This window comes from Dama dama, chromosome 26 (assembly GCF_033118175.1).
Source record: "Dama dama isolate Ldn47 chromosome 26, ASM3311817v1, whole genome shotgun sequence".
Taxonomy (NCBI): domain Eukaryota; kingdom Metazoa; phylum Chordata; class Mammalia; order Artiodactyla; family Cervidae; genus Dama; species Dama dama.
Window position 1 is genome coordinate 56,256,526 of NC_083706.1, and position 12,709 is coordinate 56,269,234.

A 12,709-nucleotide genomic window follows, 5' to 3' on the forward strand; every position below is an offset into this window, starting at 1 on the left:
GTGAGCAAGGAGATCAGCTCGTCACCCCCTGGCCTCAGAGCGCCGGGCGGGGTCCACCCCTGGGGGCGTCAGTCTGGGCTTTGGGATGGAGAGGAGGAAGCCCCGGGGCGGGGGGCCAGGCTTGGGCGAAGGGGCGGACGGAGGAGCTGGTGGGCCGGTCGCTCAGGACCCGGCAGGTTCCCACAGCCGCTTGGACATGGGGTGTGTATGTGTCTCCAGCGGACTTTAAAGCGACAAAAGGCAGGGGGTGGGGGCCTGGGGAGCGCCCGGAGGAGAGGCTGTGCTGAGGTGACTCTGACTTCAGAGCGTCTGGCGTCACCGTCGGGATAACGGAGGGCGTTTCTGTGTTCAGGGGCGAGATTCTCAGATGCGATCCTGTGCCCTGCGGAGCTGGGGCGGCAACGGGGCAGGGGGCAGACCAGCCGCTCTCATCGCCACCCCCACCACGGGCGGCTTTCCAGCGTGTCCACCCTCTGCCCCCGCCCCACGGCAGTGACCACCCCACCCCCAGGCGCCTGGGGCCCGTCGCTGTCTGTCACTCACCCCTCCGCACGGTGCACCGCGGTCCCCGGGTGGTTCTGACCTGCCTCTCCCTGCTGGCTGAGGACACAGCACGTCTTTCCACGTGCTTCTTTGCACTGGCCGGCTGTGTCCTCTTGGGTGACACACCTGCTCCCGTCATGTTTTCACGGGATTTGTAAGCCGTTGCTTCGCGAGGTCTCTGCATATTCTGGCTGCAGGCGCTGTCCTTCATGGGATCTGTGGTTTGTAAATATCTTGGGGCTCAAGCTAACTTTTTTGCTGCTTGATGAATTGCTGCCAGTGCAACATCCTATTCATTATACGTTTCAACAAACATCCACAGACTAAACAACGTTTCAGTTGATAAGTGGAAATGACTGATCGAAAGTCTGTGTGACTCTCACACATACACGCACGTGACTGCTGAAGCTGTCGCTCATGAGCGTTTGGAAAGAAGGCTCATGCTGGCTGCTGAGCGGCTCTCGGACGAGGCCTGGCTCCCAGGGTCTTGGAGTAAACAGGAGGCTTTCAGACAAGACACAGAGGTGGCTTTGGGGCCAGAAACACAAAGCCTGTGGGGAAATTTGAATGAAAGGGCAGGGGTAAATTATGCGCATATGCATACTTGGCTCAGACAGTAAGCAATCTGCCTGCAATGCAGGAGACCCGGGTTCGATCCCTGGGTTGGGAAGATTTGCTGGAGGAGGGCATGGCAACCCACTCCAGTGTTCTGTCCTGGAGAATCCAATGGACAGAGGATCCTGGCGGGCTACGGTCCATGGGGTCACAAAGAGTCGGACACGACTGAGTGACTAACACACAGATACACACACAGCTGAAAGTGTGATGGAATGAACACGCACAGAACCAAGATCCAGGTAAAGACAGCCTCTCTGCTCACAGAGGGCCGCCCTGGCCTGCCCCCTGCCCCCGCCCCAAGAGGGGACGATGTTCCAGTCTCTGGTCAGCACTGCCCCGGGCCTCTCTAAGTGCCACCTCATACCACCAGCTGAGTAGCGTGGCCTCCTCTTTTGCACACTTAGAGCAGTGCATGTTAGCACTTAGACTGACTGCTCTCTGCGACTACAGCCAACCCCACCTGTGAGTTATAAATACAAGACTGAGGCAGAGTTTGTGCTACCATCAATGAGCAAGCTCAACCCCAGTTCTCACCGTCATCTGTCAAGGCTTTCTTTGCCAGTCCCCCTGACGGGGTCCCTGGATGAAATCCTTCTATTCCCTGTCCTCCCTCTGGACCCCGTTAAGGAGCAGGAAACATCAGGAGGAAAAAATGAAGCGTGCAGATTCTTCGTGGAGTGGACATTCCACTCTGACTGCTACGGACCAGCTTTTCTCATCTGCTCTGTCTTGGGAGGCAGGGCGTCCCTCGGGGCCAGGACCTCTTGTGCTGCCAAAGCTCCATACAGTGGCCATCTCATCGTGTTCATTTACGATGCTGCTGAAAACTCTGACTCTCTTCCTAAAGAGCCGCTTTCACCACGCGCCAGAGCTACAGCTTCACTGTGGACATCACTCCCACCTCGAGAACATGTAGGGACTGGGGTGGTGAGTTTTACAGGTCCACTTGCTGGGCCAGAGTGCCCAGTGCTTGGGCAAACATCTGTTTAGGTGTTGCTGTGAAGCCATTTTTAGATGAGATTAACATTTACATCTCACTGTGAATAAAGTAGGTGACCCTCCACGTGGGCGGGCCGTGTCTAAGCAGTTGAAGACACTAAGAGAAAAGACTGCGGTTCCCCCAGGAGGGCGGAATTCTCCTCCAGACTCGGCTTAGGCTGCAGCAGCTGCTTGTCCTGGGCCTCTGACTGCCAGTCTTCCCTGCAGACTTCAGATGTTCCAACACCCAGAGTCAAGTCAGCCAACACCTTCAGATCAATCAGTTGCTCTCTCTCCCCCCTCGTGTGTGTGTATATATATTTATTTTCTGTTTCCCTGGAGGATCCTATCTAACACAGGCACACCCCGGAGATAGGGAAGCTTTGGTTCCTGAACATTGCGTTAAAGCAACTATCACAGTGAGGCAGGTCACAAACAGTGTCTGGTTTCCCAGTTCATATAAAAGCTATGTTCCAAAAAAAAAAATAAAAGTTATGTTCACACAGTAGTGTAGTCTATTAAGGGTGCAATAGAAATGGCAGCCCACTCCAGTGTTCTTGCCTGGAGAATCCTAGGGACGGGAGAGCCTGGTGGGCTGCAGTCTATGGGGTCTCACAGAGTCAGACACAACGAAGCGACTTAGCAGCAGCATTGTATCTAAAAAACAATGCACACGCTTCAACATAAGCATAGTTTATTGCTAAAAATGCTAACTGTCATCTGGGCCTTCACTGAGTTGCTATCTTTCCACCTCGATGCTGAGGCTGTTGGCTGATGAGAGTGGGGGATGCTGACGGCGGGGGTGTCTGCAGCAATTTTGTGCAATGAGACGAGAGTGAAGTCTGCGCGCTGATGACTCTTCCTCGCCCTTGATCACGTACAGGCTGTTGTCGGGCTGTTCATCGCCCTGATTCCAATACTGTTATGTCTCAGGGAGCAAGGAGGCCTGAGGAGGGGGGAGGTGATGGGGTGGGGGGGTCTGTGGAGCAGTCAGAACACACACGACATCATCAGCTAAGTTCACTCATATAATCGAAGTTCCTGGCATCCCAAAAACAAGTCTAGTAGGAACATCGAGCATCACTGACCATAGGTCACCATTGCAAACATGAAAATAGTGAAAATGTCTGAAATAGTGTGAGAGTTGCAGAATGTGACGCTGTCAGCAAAGTCAGCAGATTTTGCTAGAAAAGTGGCACCTGTGGACTTGCTCGCTGCAGGGTTGCCCCAAACGTCCAATTTGTAAAAATGCAATGTTTGCAAAGTTTCACACAGTGAGCAAAATAAAAGGAGGCCTGCCCACACAGTGACTCTTTACTGCTTGCATAAGAAACATTATTTTTTCCCCTGAAATACAAGACTCACCACTGGGTCTAACTTTGCACATGAAACTTTATTAGCCACTAGCATCTCATGAGCTCTTCTATTCTGGTCATGAAACTCTCATCACCTCACACTTCCATGAGCTGAGCTGTTTCCTTATCTAAAAACTAAAAATAGAGCTGCCATATGATCCTGCAATCCCACTGCTGGGCATATACCTGAAAAAAATGAAAACTCTAATTTGAGAAGCTGTATGCACTCCAATGTTCTTAGCACCACTATTCACAATATTAAAACATGGAAGCAACTGAAGTGTCCAATGACAGATGAGTGAATAAAGAAGATGTGGTGTATATATACACTGGAATATTACTCAGCCATAAAAATGAATGGAATGATGCCATCTCAAGCAACACGGATGGACCTAGAGATTATCATGCTAAGTGAAGTAAGTCAGAGAAGGACAAAGATCACATGCTAACACTTACATGTGGAATATAAAAAACTGATACAAATAAGCTAATTTATATAATGAAAGTAGACTCACAGATACAGTAAACAGACTTAGTTACCAAACAGGAACCTGGTAGGGGAGATAAATTAGGAGCTGGAAAAAAAATACAGTCATGTCCGACTCTTTGCGACCCCTGGACTATACAGTCCATGGAATTCTCCAGGCCAGAATACTAGAGTGGGTTGCCGTTCCCTTCTCCAGGGAATCTTTCCAACTCAGGATTGATCCCAGGTCTCCTGCATTGCAGGAGATGTACAGGAGATTACCATCTGAGTGACGAGGGGAGGCCTTGTGGTTTAGGAGCTAGGGACTGACGTATACACACTACTATGCATAAAACAAATAAACAACAAGGACTGATGTTGAAGCTGAAACTCCAATACTTTGGCCGCCAGGCAAAGAGTCGACTCATGGGAAATGACCCTGATGCTGGGAAAGATTGAGGGCAGGAGAAGGGGATGACAGAGGATGACATGGGTGGATGGCATCACCGACTCAATGGACGTGAGTCTGAGCAACTCTCTCACTCTGGGAGGTAGTGAAGGACAGGGAAGCCTGGCGTGCTGCACTCCCTGGGGTTGCAAAGACTCGGGCACAACTTAGCGACAGAAAAACAGAAACAGCAAGGACCTCGTGTGCTGCACAGGGAACTGTGTTCAATCTTGTAATAACCTATAAGGGAAAAGAATCTGAAAAATAATAGTGTGTGTGTGTGTATAACTGAATCATTTCACTGTACATCTGAACCAAACGTTATACTATATTATAAATCAACTATACTTCAATAAATCATAAAGCAAAATAAAAAACATCCTCTCCACCTTTCAAAGTTAGTTCCAGTGCAGCACCCACTGCGACTGTGTTTCATGTAACCCACCACGGCATCTGCCTCTCAGCCCTCCATTTACAACTCGGTAACCGCCCCCAGAGAAAGCTCACGTGCGCCCGGAGCGGACACGGAGACACAGCGTCTGTCGCAGCCTCCCAGGGGGAAGGAAGCTGGCGCTGCCGTGAGCTGCGCCGAGCAGGCAGGGAGCAGAGGGGCAGCTCTGGGGCGGTGGGCGGGCGAGGTGAGAGGCACCGGCCCTGACCCAGGCCCCGGGCGCCAGGACCGCGGACGTGCCGTCAGAGACGTGCTGGGGAGATCCCGCTGGCGCTCGCATTTCCAGGCCTGCGTACTTCCGTCCGTCACCTTTGCCTTCGACCTTCCAGGGCACCTTCCATCTCTGCTAGGCCAAACAATCCCAGTGGATTTATTTTTTCCCATTTGAAGTTGCTCTGAAAAAGCTCAGGGTCTAGCTCTGGCTCCTGGGGCGCGTGGGCCCCTGTGACTGGTGCTGGGAGGCTGGGCCCCGGCCAGGCCCACCCAGGCCCGCGCCCACGTGCTTGGTTTCGGCCTTGGCTTCTCCAGGGTAGCGCCCCTCCCCCGCCTGACCCCCAGGGGTCCTGTCTGCACCGGCTGGGCTGAGACCTGGGCGGCCGCGGTCCCCAGTGCGGGGAGGCCGGCCCGCCCTGCCGCCGCCCTCTTCCTAGGGGGAGCCTGTGGTCAGCATCTTCCTGGAGACGATTCTGGAAGACCTCCCTCCTGCTGATGAACAGGCTCTCGGGGACCGATGGGGCGGGGGCAGAGGTCGGCTGGCCCTTGCCGCGGGACCCTGCCCCTCACCCCTGCCGTGGCCAGGCCCTGCCAACCCCTCCTGGGGCCGGAGCGTCCCCTGCAGGCTGCAGCCCCCTGGAGGCGTCATGCGCTTCCCCAGACCTTTCCCTCGGCTGTGGGCGGATCATCCCCGCAGCCAGCTGCCTTCTCCCTTCTGCGATCTCTCAGCACGGCTGCTTCTCCGCCCTCCCCGCCCTCCTAGCTTTGTGGCCGCAGAGCTCTGCCGTCCTTGCTCTGGGGGAACTTCTGAGAGAGCAGGGAGCCCTGACCACGGTCACTGAGTGAACCTGGGCTGCTGTTTGGACTCCTCTCGTGTTTCTTTTTTGTTTTGTTTTCGCCCTGGTGGGCAAACAAAAACAATGAACCTAAACATAAAACAAGCCCATCTCCGTCATCACGGCCCCTCCAACAGCAGAGGGCAGACCCCTGATGTGCATTTTGGCCTGTCTCCTGGGGACGACTCTAAACCGCTTGTCAGACTGCTATGCTGTGACTTCATCGGAAGCATTTTCTCCTGTCACAGTGGCAGAAAAAATAACCACATGCCTCCCCCGACTGTGTTTTCTACATTTCAACACGTTATGGGTGGAAAATACATTAGAAATGTAGGAAAACATTGAAGCGTTGTAAAATAAGATGACGAATTCTTAAAATGACAAAATAATTCTAAAAATAAATAAAGGACTGAAAACTGCCCCTGATGATGCGGATGCCCGTGGAATTCTCCAGACAAGAATACTGGAGTAGGAAGCCGTGTCCTTCTCCGGGGGATCTTCCCGACCCAGGGATCGAACCTGTGTCTCTTGCATTGCAGGCGGATTCTTGACTTCCTGCCAAGGAAGCCCCAATGTTCCTGATCACCAACACTAAATAATAAACAAAAAAAATTTTTGGCAAAATGGTTTCAGCCATACTTTCATGCTGACCAGCCCTCAAATGATCCTCTTCAGAAGTTCGAGCACTTACAGATTCTCCCTTGCTTAAACATTAAGCTGATGCTCAAGAAATTGTAATGTTAATTGCATCGTCTGATTAAAGCAGATTTCTGAGGTATTGTTGAACCACCTTCTAGGTAATGGATTCAATCCAAATAGTCGAGATTCCATTCTCTCCTAGTAAATCATGATGTGTTTTCATGGAAATAACTTTGACTACATGTGTTTTATATAAATAGTATTATATATGTATATGTTATATATTTTATATATAATTAATATTATATGTAGTATTATATATACACATGTATATACAGAGAGCGAGAGAGAGAGAGGGACATCTCCCATGAAACAAAAAGACACATTTTCTTGGGCTGAACATCTTGTCAACAAGACCGATGTCAAACAGCTTACCATCTTTGTTTTCTTATAGGATTTTTATGGTTTCAGGCTTTCTATTCAAGTCTTTAATCCATTTTGAGTTAATTTTTGTGTATGCTCTAAGATAGGGGGCCAGAGTCATTCTGTTCCCCATTGTATATTCTTAGGTCCTTTGTTGTAAATTAATCACTCGAATATGCATAGGTTTATTTCTGGACTCTATTCTATTCTGTGATCTGTGTGTCAGATCTATGACTACGCAATGTCATGTGGTTTAAATCACTATAGGTTTGTAATATTATCTGAAATCAAGGGGTATGATGTCTCTAGTTTTGTTCTTCTTTCTCAGTATTGCTTTGGCTATTTGGGGTCTTCTATAGATCTGTGCAAAATTTAGAGTTGTTCTATTTCTGTGGAAAATACTGTTGGAATTTTGATAGGGATTCTGTTGAATCTGTATATTGCTTTGGGTATATGAACTTTTTAATAGTATTAATTCTTCCAACCTATTGAGCGTATTGTATCTTTCCATTAGGTGTATCTTCTTCAGTTTCTTTCATTTAATCTTATTTTCAACATACCAATCTCTTACCTCCTTGCTTAAGTTTATTTCTAGATACTTTATTGTCTTTGATACAATTGTAATGGGAGGGTTTTCTTAATTTCTCTTTCTGATAGTTTGTTATTACTGCAAAGACATGCGACATTTTTTGTGTATTGATTTTGCATTCAGCAACTTTACTGAACTTGCTTACTAGTTCTAACAGTTTTTGATGGCGTCTTCAGGGTTTTCTATATATAATACTATGTCATCTGCAAATAGCAGCAGTTTCACTTTTTCCTTTCCAATTGGGGTCACTTGTCTTTTTCTTGCCTAATTGCTGTGGGCAAGATTTCCAGAACTGTGTTGGATAAAAGCGGTGAGAGTGGATATCTTTGTCTTATTCTTGATCTTAGAGGAAAAGCTTTCAGCTTTTCACCATTGAGTATATTAGCTGTGGGCTTGTCATGCAAGACCCATATTATGCTGAGGCACAATCCCTCAATAACCACTTTGTTGACAGTTTTTATCATAAGTGGAAAGGCATTTTCTACATCTATATGAGATGACCATATAAATTTTACCTTTCATTTTGTTAAAACGACATATTGTGTTGATTGATTTATGGATGTTGAACCATCCTTGCATCCCTGGAATAAATCCCATTTGATCATGCTGTATGATCCTTTTAATGTATTGTTGGATTAGGTTTGCTAACATTCTGTTTTGAATTTTTACATCTATAATTTTTACATCTATTTAATACATTTATCAGGGACACTGGCCTGTAATTTTCTTTCCAGTGGCATCCTTGTCTGGTTTCATATCAGAATGATGCTTGCCTGGGAAAATGAGTTTGGAGGTGTTCCTCCCTGTTCTATTTTTTGGAAGAGTTTGATGAGAATTAATTAATTCTTTGAACGTTTGATAGAATTCACCACAGAAGCAAGCTGGTCCTCCTAGACATTTGTTTGTTGGTAAGCTTTTGATTACTGATTTAATTCCCTTGCTAGTAAGATTTTCTATTTCTTAATGATTCAGCTTTTGTAGGTTGCATGTTTCTAGGGATTTACCCATTTCTCCTAGGCTGTCCCATTTGGCGTGTGATTGGTCATAGGAATCTCTTACGTCCATTTGTATTTCTATGGTGTTAGTTGTAACTTCTTTTTTATTTCTGATTTGTTTGAGTCCTGTCTCTTTTTCTCTTGGCGGGTCCAGATAAAGGTTTGTCCATTTAGTCTATCTTTTCAAAGAGACAGCTCTAAGTTCCATTGATCTTTTATATGGTTTTTATAGCCTCTATTTCACTGATTTTCACTGCCTTTGTTATTTCCTTCCTTCTCCTAACTTTGCGTGGCTGCATTTTAATATTCAGCTTAGACCATCAGGAATGGAGGGAGAGGAGTGTTTTAATGGATTGTCATCCTGACATTTGCAGGAGGCTAGGGGAGGGGGCGTGGCTGTGAAGGTAATTGAAAGGTGTTTTTATTGGAGTATCTTCTTACATTGCTTTCTGTCACATCTGTGACTCACATCTGTGAGTAACTCACATCTGTGTGGTCCACCAGCCTCGGAGTGTTCCTGGCAAGTCATATTTCTGTGTACAAACCTTTCCAGCCCCCTAAAGGCAGGTCTCACATAAAGAAAGGAGGGAAAGATGCCTGCATTGTGGTTAATGAGGAGGGAGAATCCAGAGGTGGTTTAGGTCATCGGAGTTCAGAAGAGTTTGGCTGTTATCTGTTAATTAAGTTAGCTCTGCCCCTCTCCTCTTTCACACCTCCTGCCATCATTACTTTTGGGTGAGATGGGCTTTTAAAATTATTATTGTTTTAGCTCTGTAACTGTTATCTTCTATAAGTTTCATATACTAATAAATGTGGCTTCATGAACAGAAAGGCAAAGTAGCTTCTGAAGGTTATGGATACAAACCTATTTCAAGACACCTATGCTGCCTCCGGGCAGCTCTGTCATGTTTGACCTGATGGGAGGCTGGTTCCTTAGACTGGGTTTGTCTCTGGCAACAGAAACACATACTTTCAGAACGTTGCAGTGGTCTCCTGTCAGCTTTAGAGGGAATGTTTGCACCATAAAAGTAGCCAGCTGGTATTTGGCTTTGTGAAAGAGAACTTTCTTTGAAAACGTTAAACCTTGCCTTGGAAAGTGCTGCAGTAGGGTTGAAGCACCACCAGTGAATCCAAAACAACCGCAAAGTGCTCTCATAACTCGTTTGGTGGTGGATCTGAGGCAACACGCCGAGCAGCGCGAGGCGGTGATGGCGTGCCTGCAGCTCAAAGCTGCGGACGGTGAGGGGGCAGAGCGGATGGTCGGGTCAGGGCTGGGTTAGGGTCCCACTCCACCACCTGCTGCTCCTGTAAACCTCGGCCTGTCCAGGGATCTCGGCCTTATTGCTTGTCATCTGTGAAACATGAGCTTTGCAGTTTCCACTGAGTTAATTAGATGCCTTGTATCAAACACCCAGCAAATTCCAATCTGTTAAAAATGTCCATAAAGTGCCTTGAAAGCGTTGTCCTAATCTATATCATAAGGCGTTGTGAGATGGCAGAAGAAACTGGTCCTCGTGATTTTATTGAGAACAAAGACACATTCAGATTATCTGTCATTTAAATGTCTACAAACAGGGACGAGAGCCTTGAGACAGACCAGGGTCCACGCAGTCTGCGCTTTAACAGAATCTGTGTGGCTGCCCAAGTCTGATGGTCACGGCAAAGGCCAGCTGGCCTGGCGCTGTCTAACTGTGCCAGGACACGGTCAGCTCTGACTCCTCTGCGCTCTGGTTTCTGAGCTGGGTGCTTGGGCTAAAAGCCCGGGACTGACATGAGGGTCATTCCCGGGCTGAAGGGAACAATGTTAACGGAAGACACAGGCCATTCAGGCTAAGAGGCCAAGCAGAGACCAGAGAGGCAGAAATGACCAGAAATGCCAGTTCTCTGGTCTGGGGGTGAACTCTGGAATAAGTCTGAGGGTTGGCAGGATGCACAGACACACGGGAGGGGACGATGGTGCAGAATTCACCTGGGTGGAGCAAGTGAGCTTCAGAGACTGTTCCTGCCAGGGTCAAGTAGGAACTGGGAGAAAATATTAATAAGTGACTGATGGTGATTGGTGAAGCGGGTGCGATGTCCAGGGCACCTACGCTGGCCAGGGCTCACTGACACCCTCAGGCGACCCTCGGGATGACGACCCCCTGGTAAGATTTGGGAGACACAGAATTCACAGGGACACTTGGTTAAAGAGCTTATGCTTTGCCTATTGAGGTGGGAAAATGAGCTGACAAGAAGTCTCTGGCCAAATACAAATTAGCCAGAAGGAATAATTAAATTATATCATGCCTACTGCTGGGAAGGATTGAGGGCAAGAAAAGAAGGGGATGGCAGAGGATGGGATGGTTGGATGGCATCACTGACTCAATGGACATGAGTTTGGGCAAGATCAGGGAGATAGGCAAGGACAGGGAAGCCTGGTGTGCTGCAGTTCATGGGGTCGTAGAGTCGGACGTGACCCAGCAACTGAACAACAACAACAAATTATATCATGCCTACAACAAGAAAAAAGGCCTTTGGCAGTTTTAGCATAGTGAAATAAATTGAAAAGTAAGCCAGGGTGCCTTATTGAGCATTTTGCTGGTGGCCTAAGGGGGAAAGCAGATTTGGAAACGTGAGGATGCCTGGAATAGTGGGTCATTAGCTTCTCTTTCATATTCTTCAGAGACAAAAAAGTTAAATTCCAGATACATAATCCACAATTTAGAATGGGCCCTTATCCACTTAGTAATTAAAAAAAAACCCTGCATTTCCAAGAGAAGGGGCTTCCTCAATGGGCTTGTCTGTCCTACAGGAACTATCTGGAAAGCACTGAGCTGGTTGTTTCCTGTCTTAATTCTCGACGAAGCGACTGTACTCTTTCTAACGCGGCACCCATCTGGCCTCCATGCCAGGAATAACTTTCTTAGAGACGGAAGAATGACAGACAGACATAACTATTTCCCAGTGTTTTTAATAAACGTATTGTTTTTCTCCGCAAAAATGGAAACTGATTGTCTCCCAGCTCTCCTGCCAGCTTCTCTTAGGAGCTAGAAGTTGGCACTCAGGGCGCTGTGAGACCTCCAGTTGTCAAAGGCTGTGTCTCACCCGACAGTCCCAGGCAACACATTTCATTCCTCTGTGTGGACTCCCTGAGGAGTCTGGGGTTGATCGGGAGGGAAACGCCGAGATTCTTGAGCACAAGCCTCGCACACTGAGGGTGCCCCCCACTCCCGCCCGGCTTCTCTGCCCCGGAGGAGGTGCAGGAGAAAAGGCAGATGGGCCGGTTTGGGCCTCGGGGTCTGGTCCTGTTCCTGCTGCTCACGCTCTCCGGCTAAGCCGTTTGCCTTCTGCTTTTGTTCTTCCCCCTGACGTTGTGTGGGTGAATGAATGAACGTGTTTTCCATCTTTTGACTTCTACAGAAAAGTGCACAACAACAAATAAATATTTAAGCTATCAGCTTGCAGTCCTCTCAATAAAGAAGGAAGTGAAAGCAACATTTTTGGCAGCGAATGCTGAAGGATTCACGTCGGTTTTGGATGCACATTTTCCTCTCTGGGTGATCTTAGAATCAGCAGTATGCAGTATTTACTTTGTATTTTCCCTCAACTTTTATGAACGTTTCCTAACAGCATTCCTTAGTTACTTAACCATGTGCAGCTGCTCTGCTCACCTGTTTCTCGGACCCAAGAGCAGTCCCGGCTTTATTATAGTTTCTTTCTGAGCCCTCAAGCCAGAAGGAATGTGTTTAAGTATAATACTTAATAGATTTTCTGGGCTCTGGAATTTGAACGAGAACTCCCAGAGCAGCCCTCTTTCGAGGGGACACACATTATTTCCTCCCATCTTTCCCTGGCCCTGTGTCTGTGACTTTCATTCTGAAAGCGCCTCAGCGTGGGGCTCTGTGGTTGGAAGGGCACAGGCTTTGTCTCAATGGTCAGGCCCGGAACCTGCTGATACAGCCCCCGACACTCTGCCAAAGCTCTGGATTAAACATGGGATTAAAAGTCAGAGTAGGATTTTCTGTTTTCTTCTTTTCCTCGGTGCTCCGACAAGTCAATCGAAGCGTTGTTCTCCAGAATCTTCACTCCCTTGGTTTTCTGTGTGAGTTAGAATCAGGGCTTTCTCCTGTAAAGTTGTAAGCCAAGGAGAAACTATTTCAGCAATGTTGTCTGCGA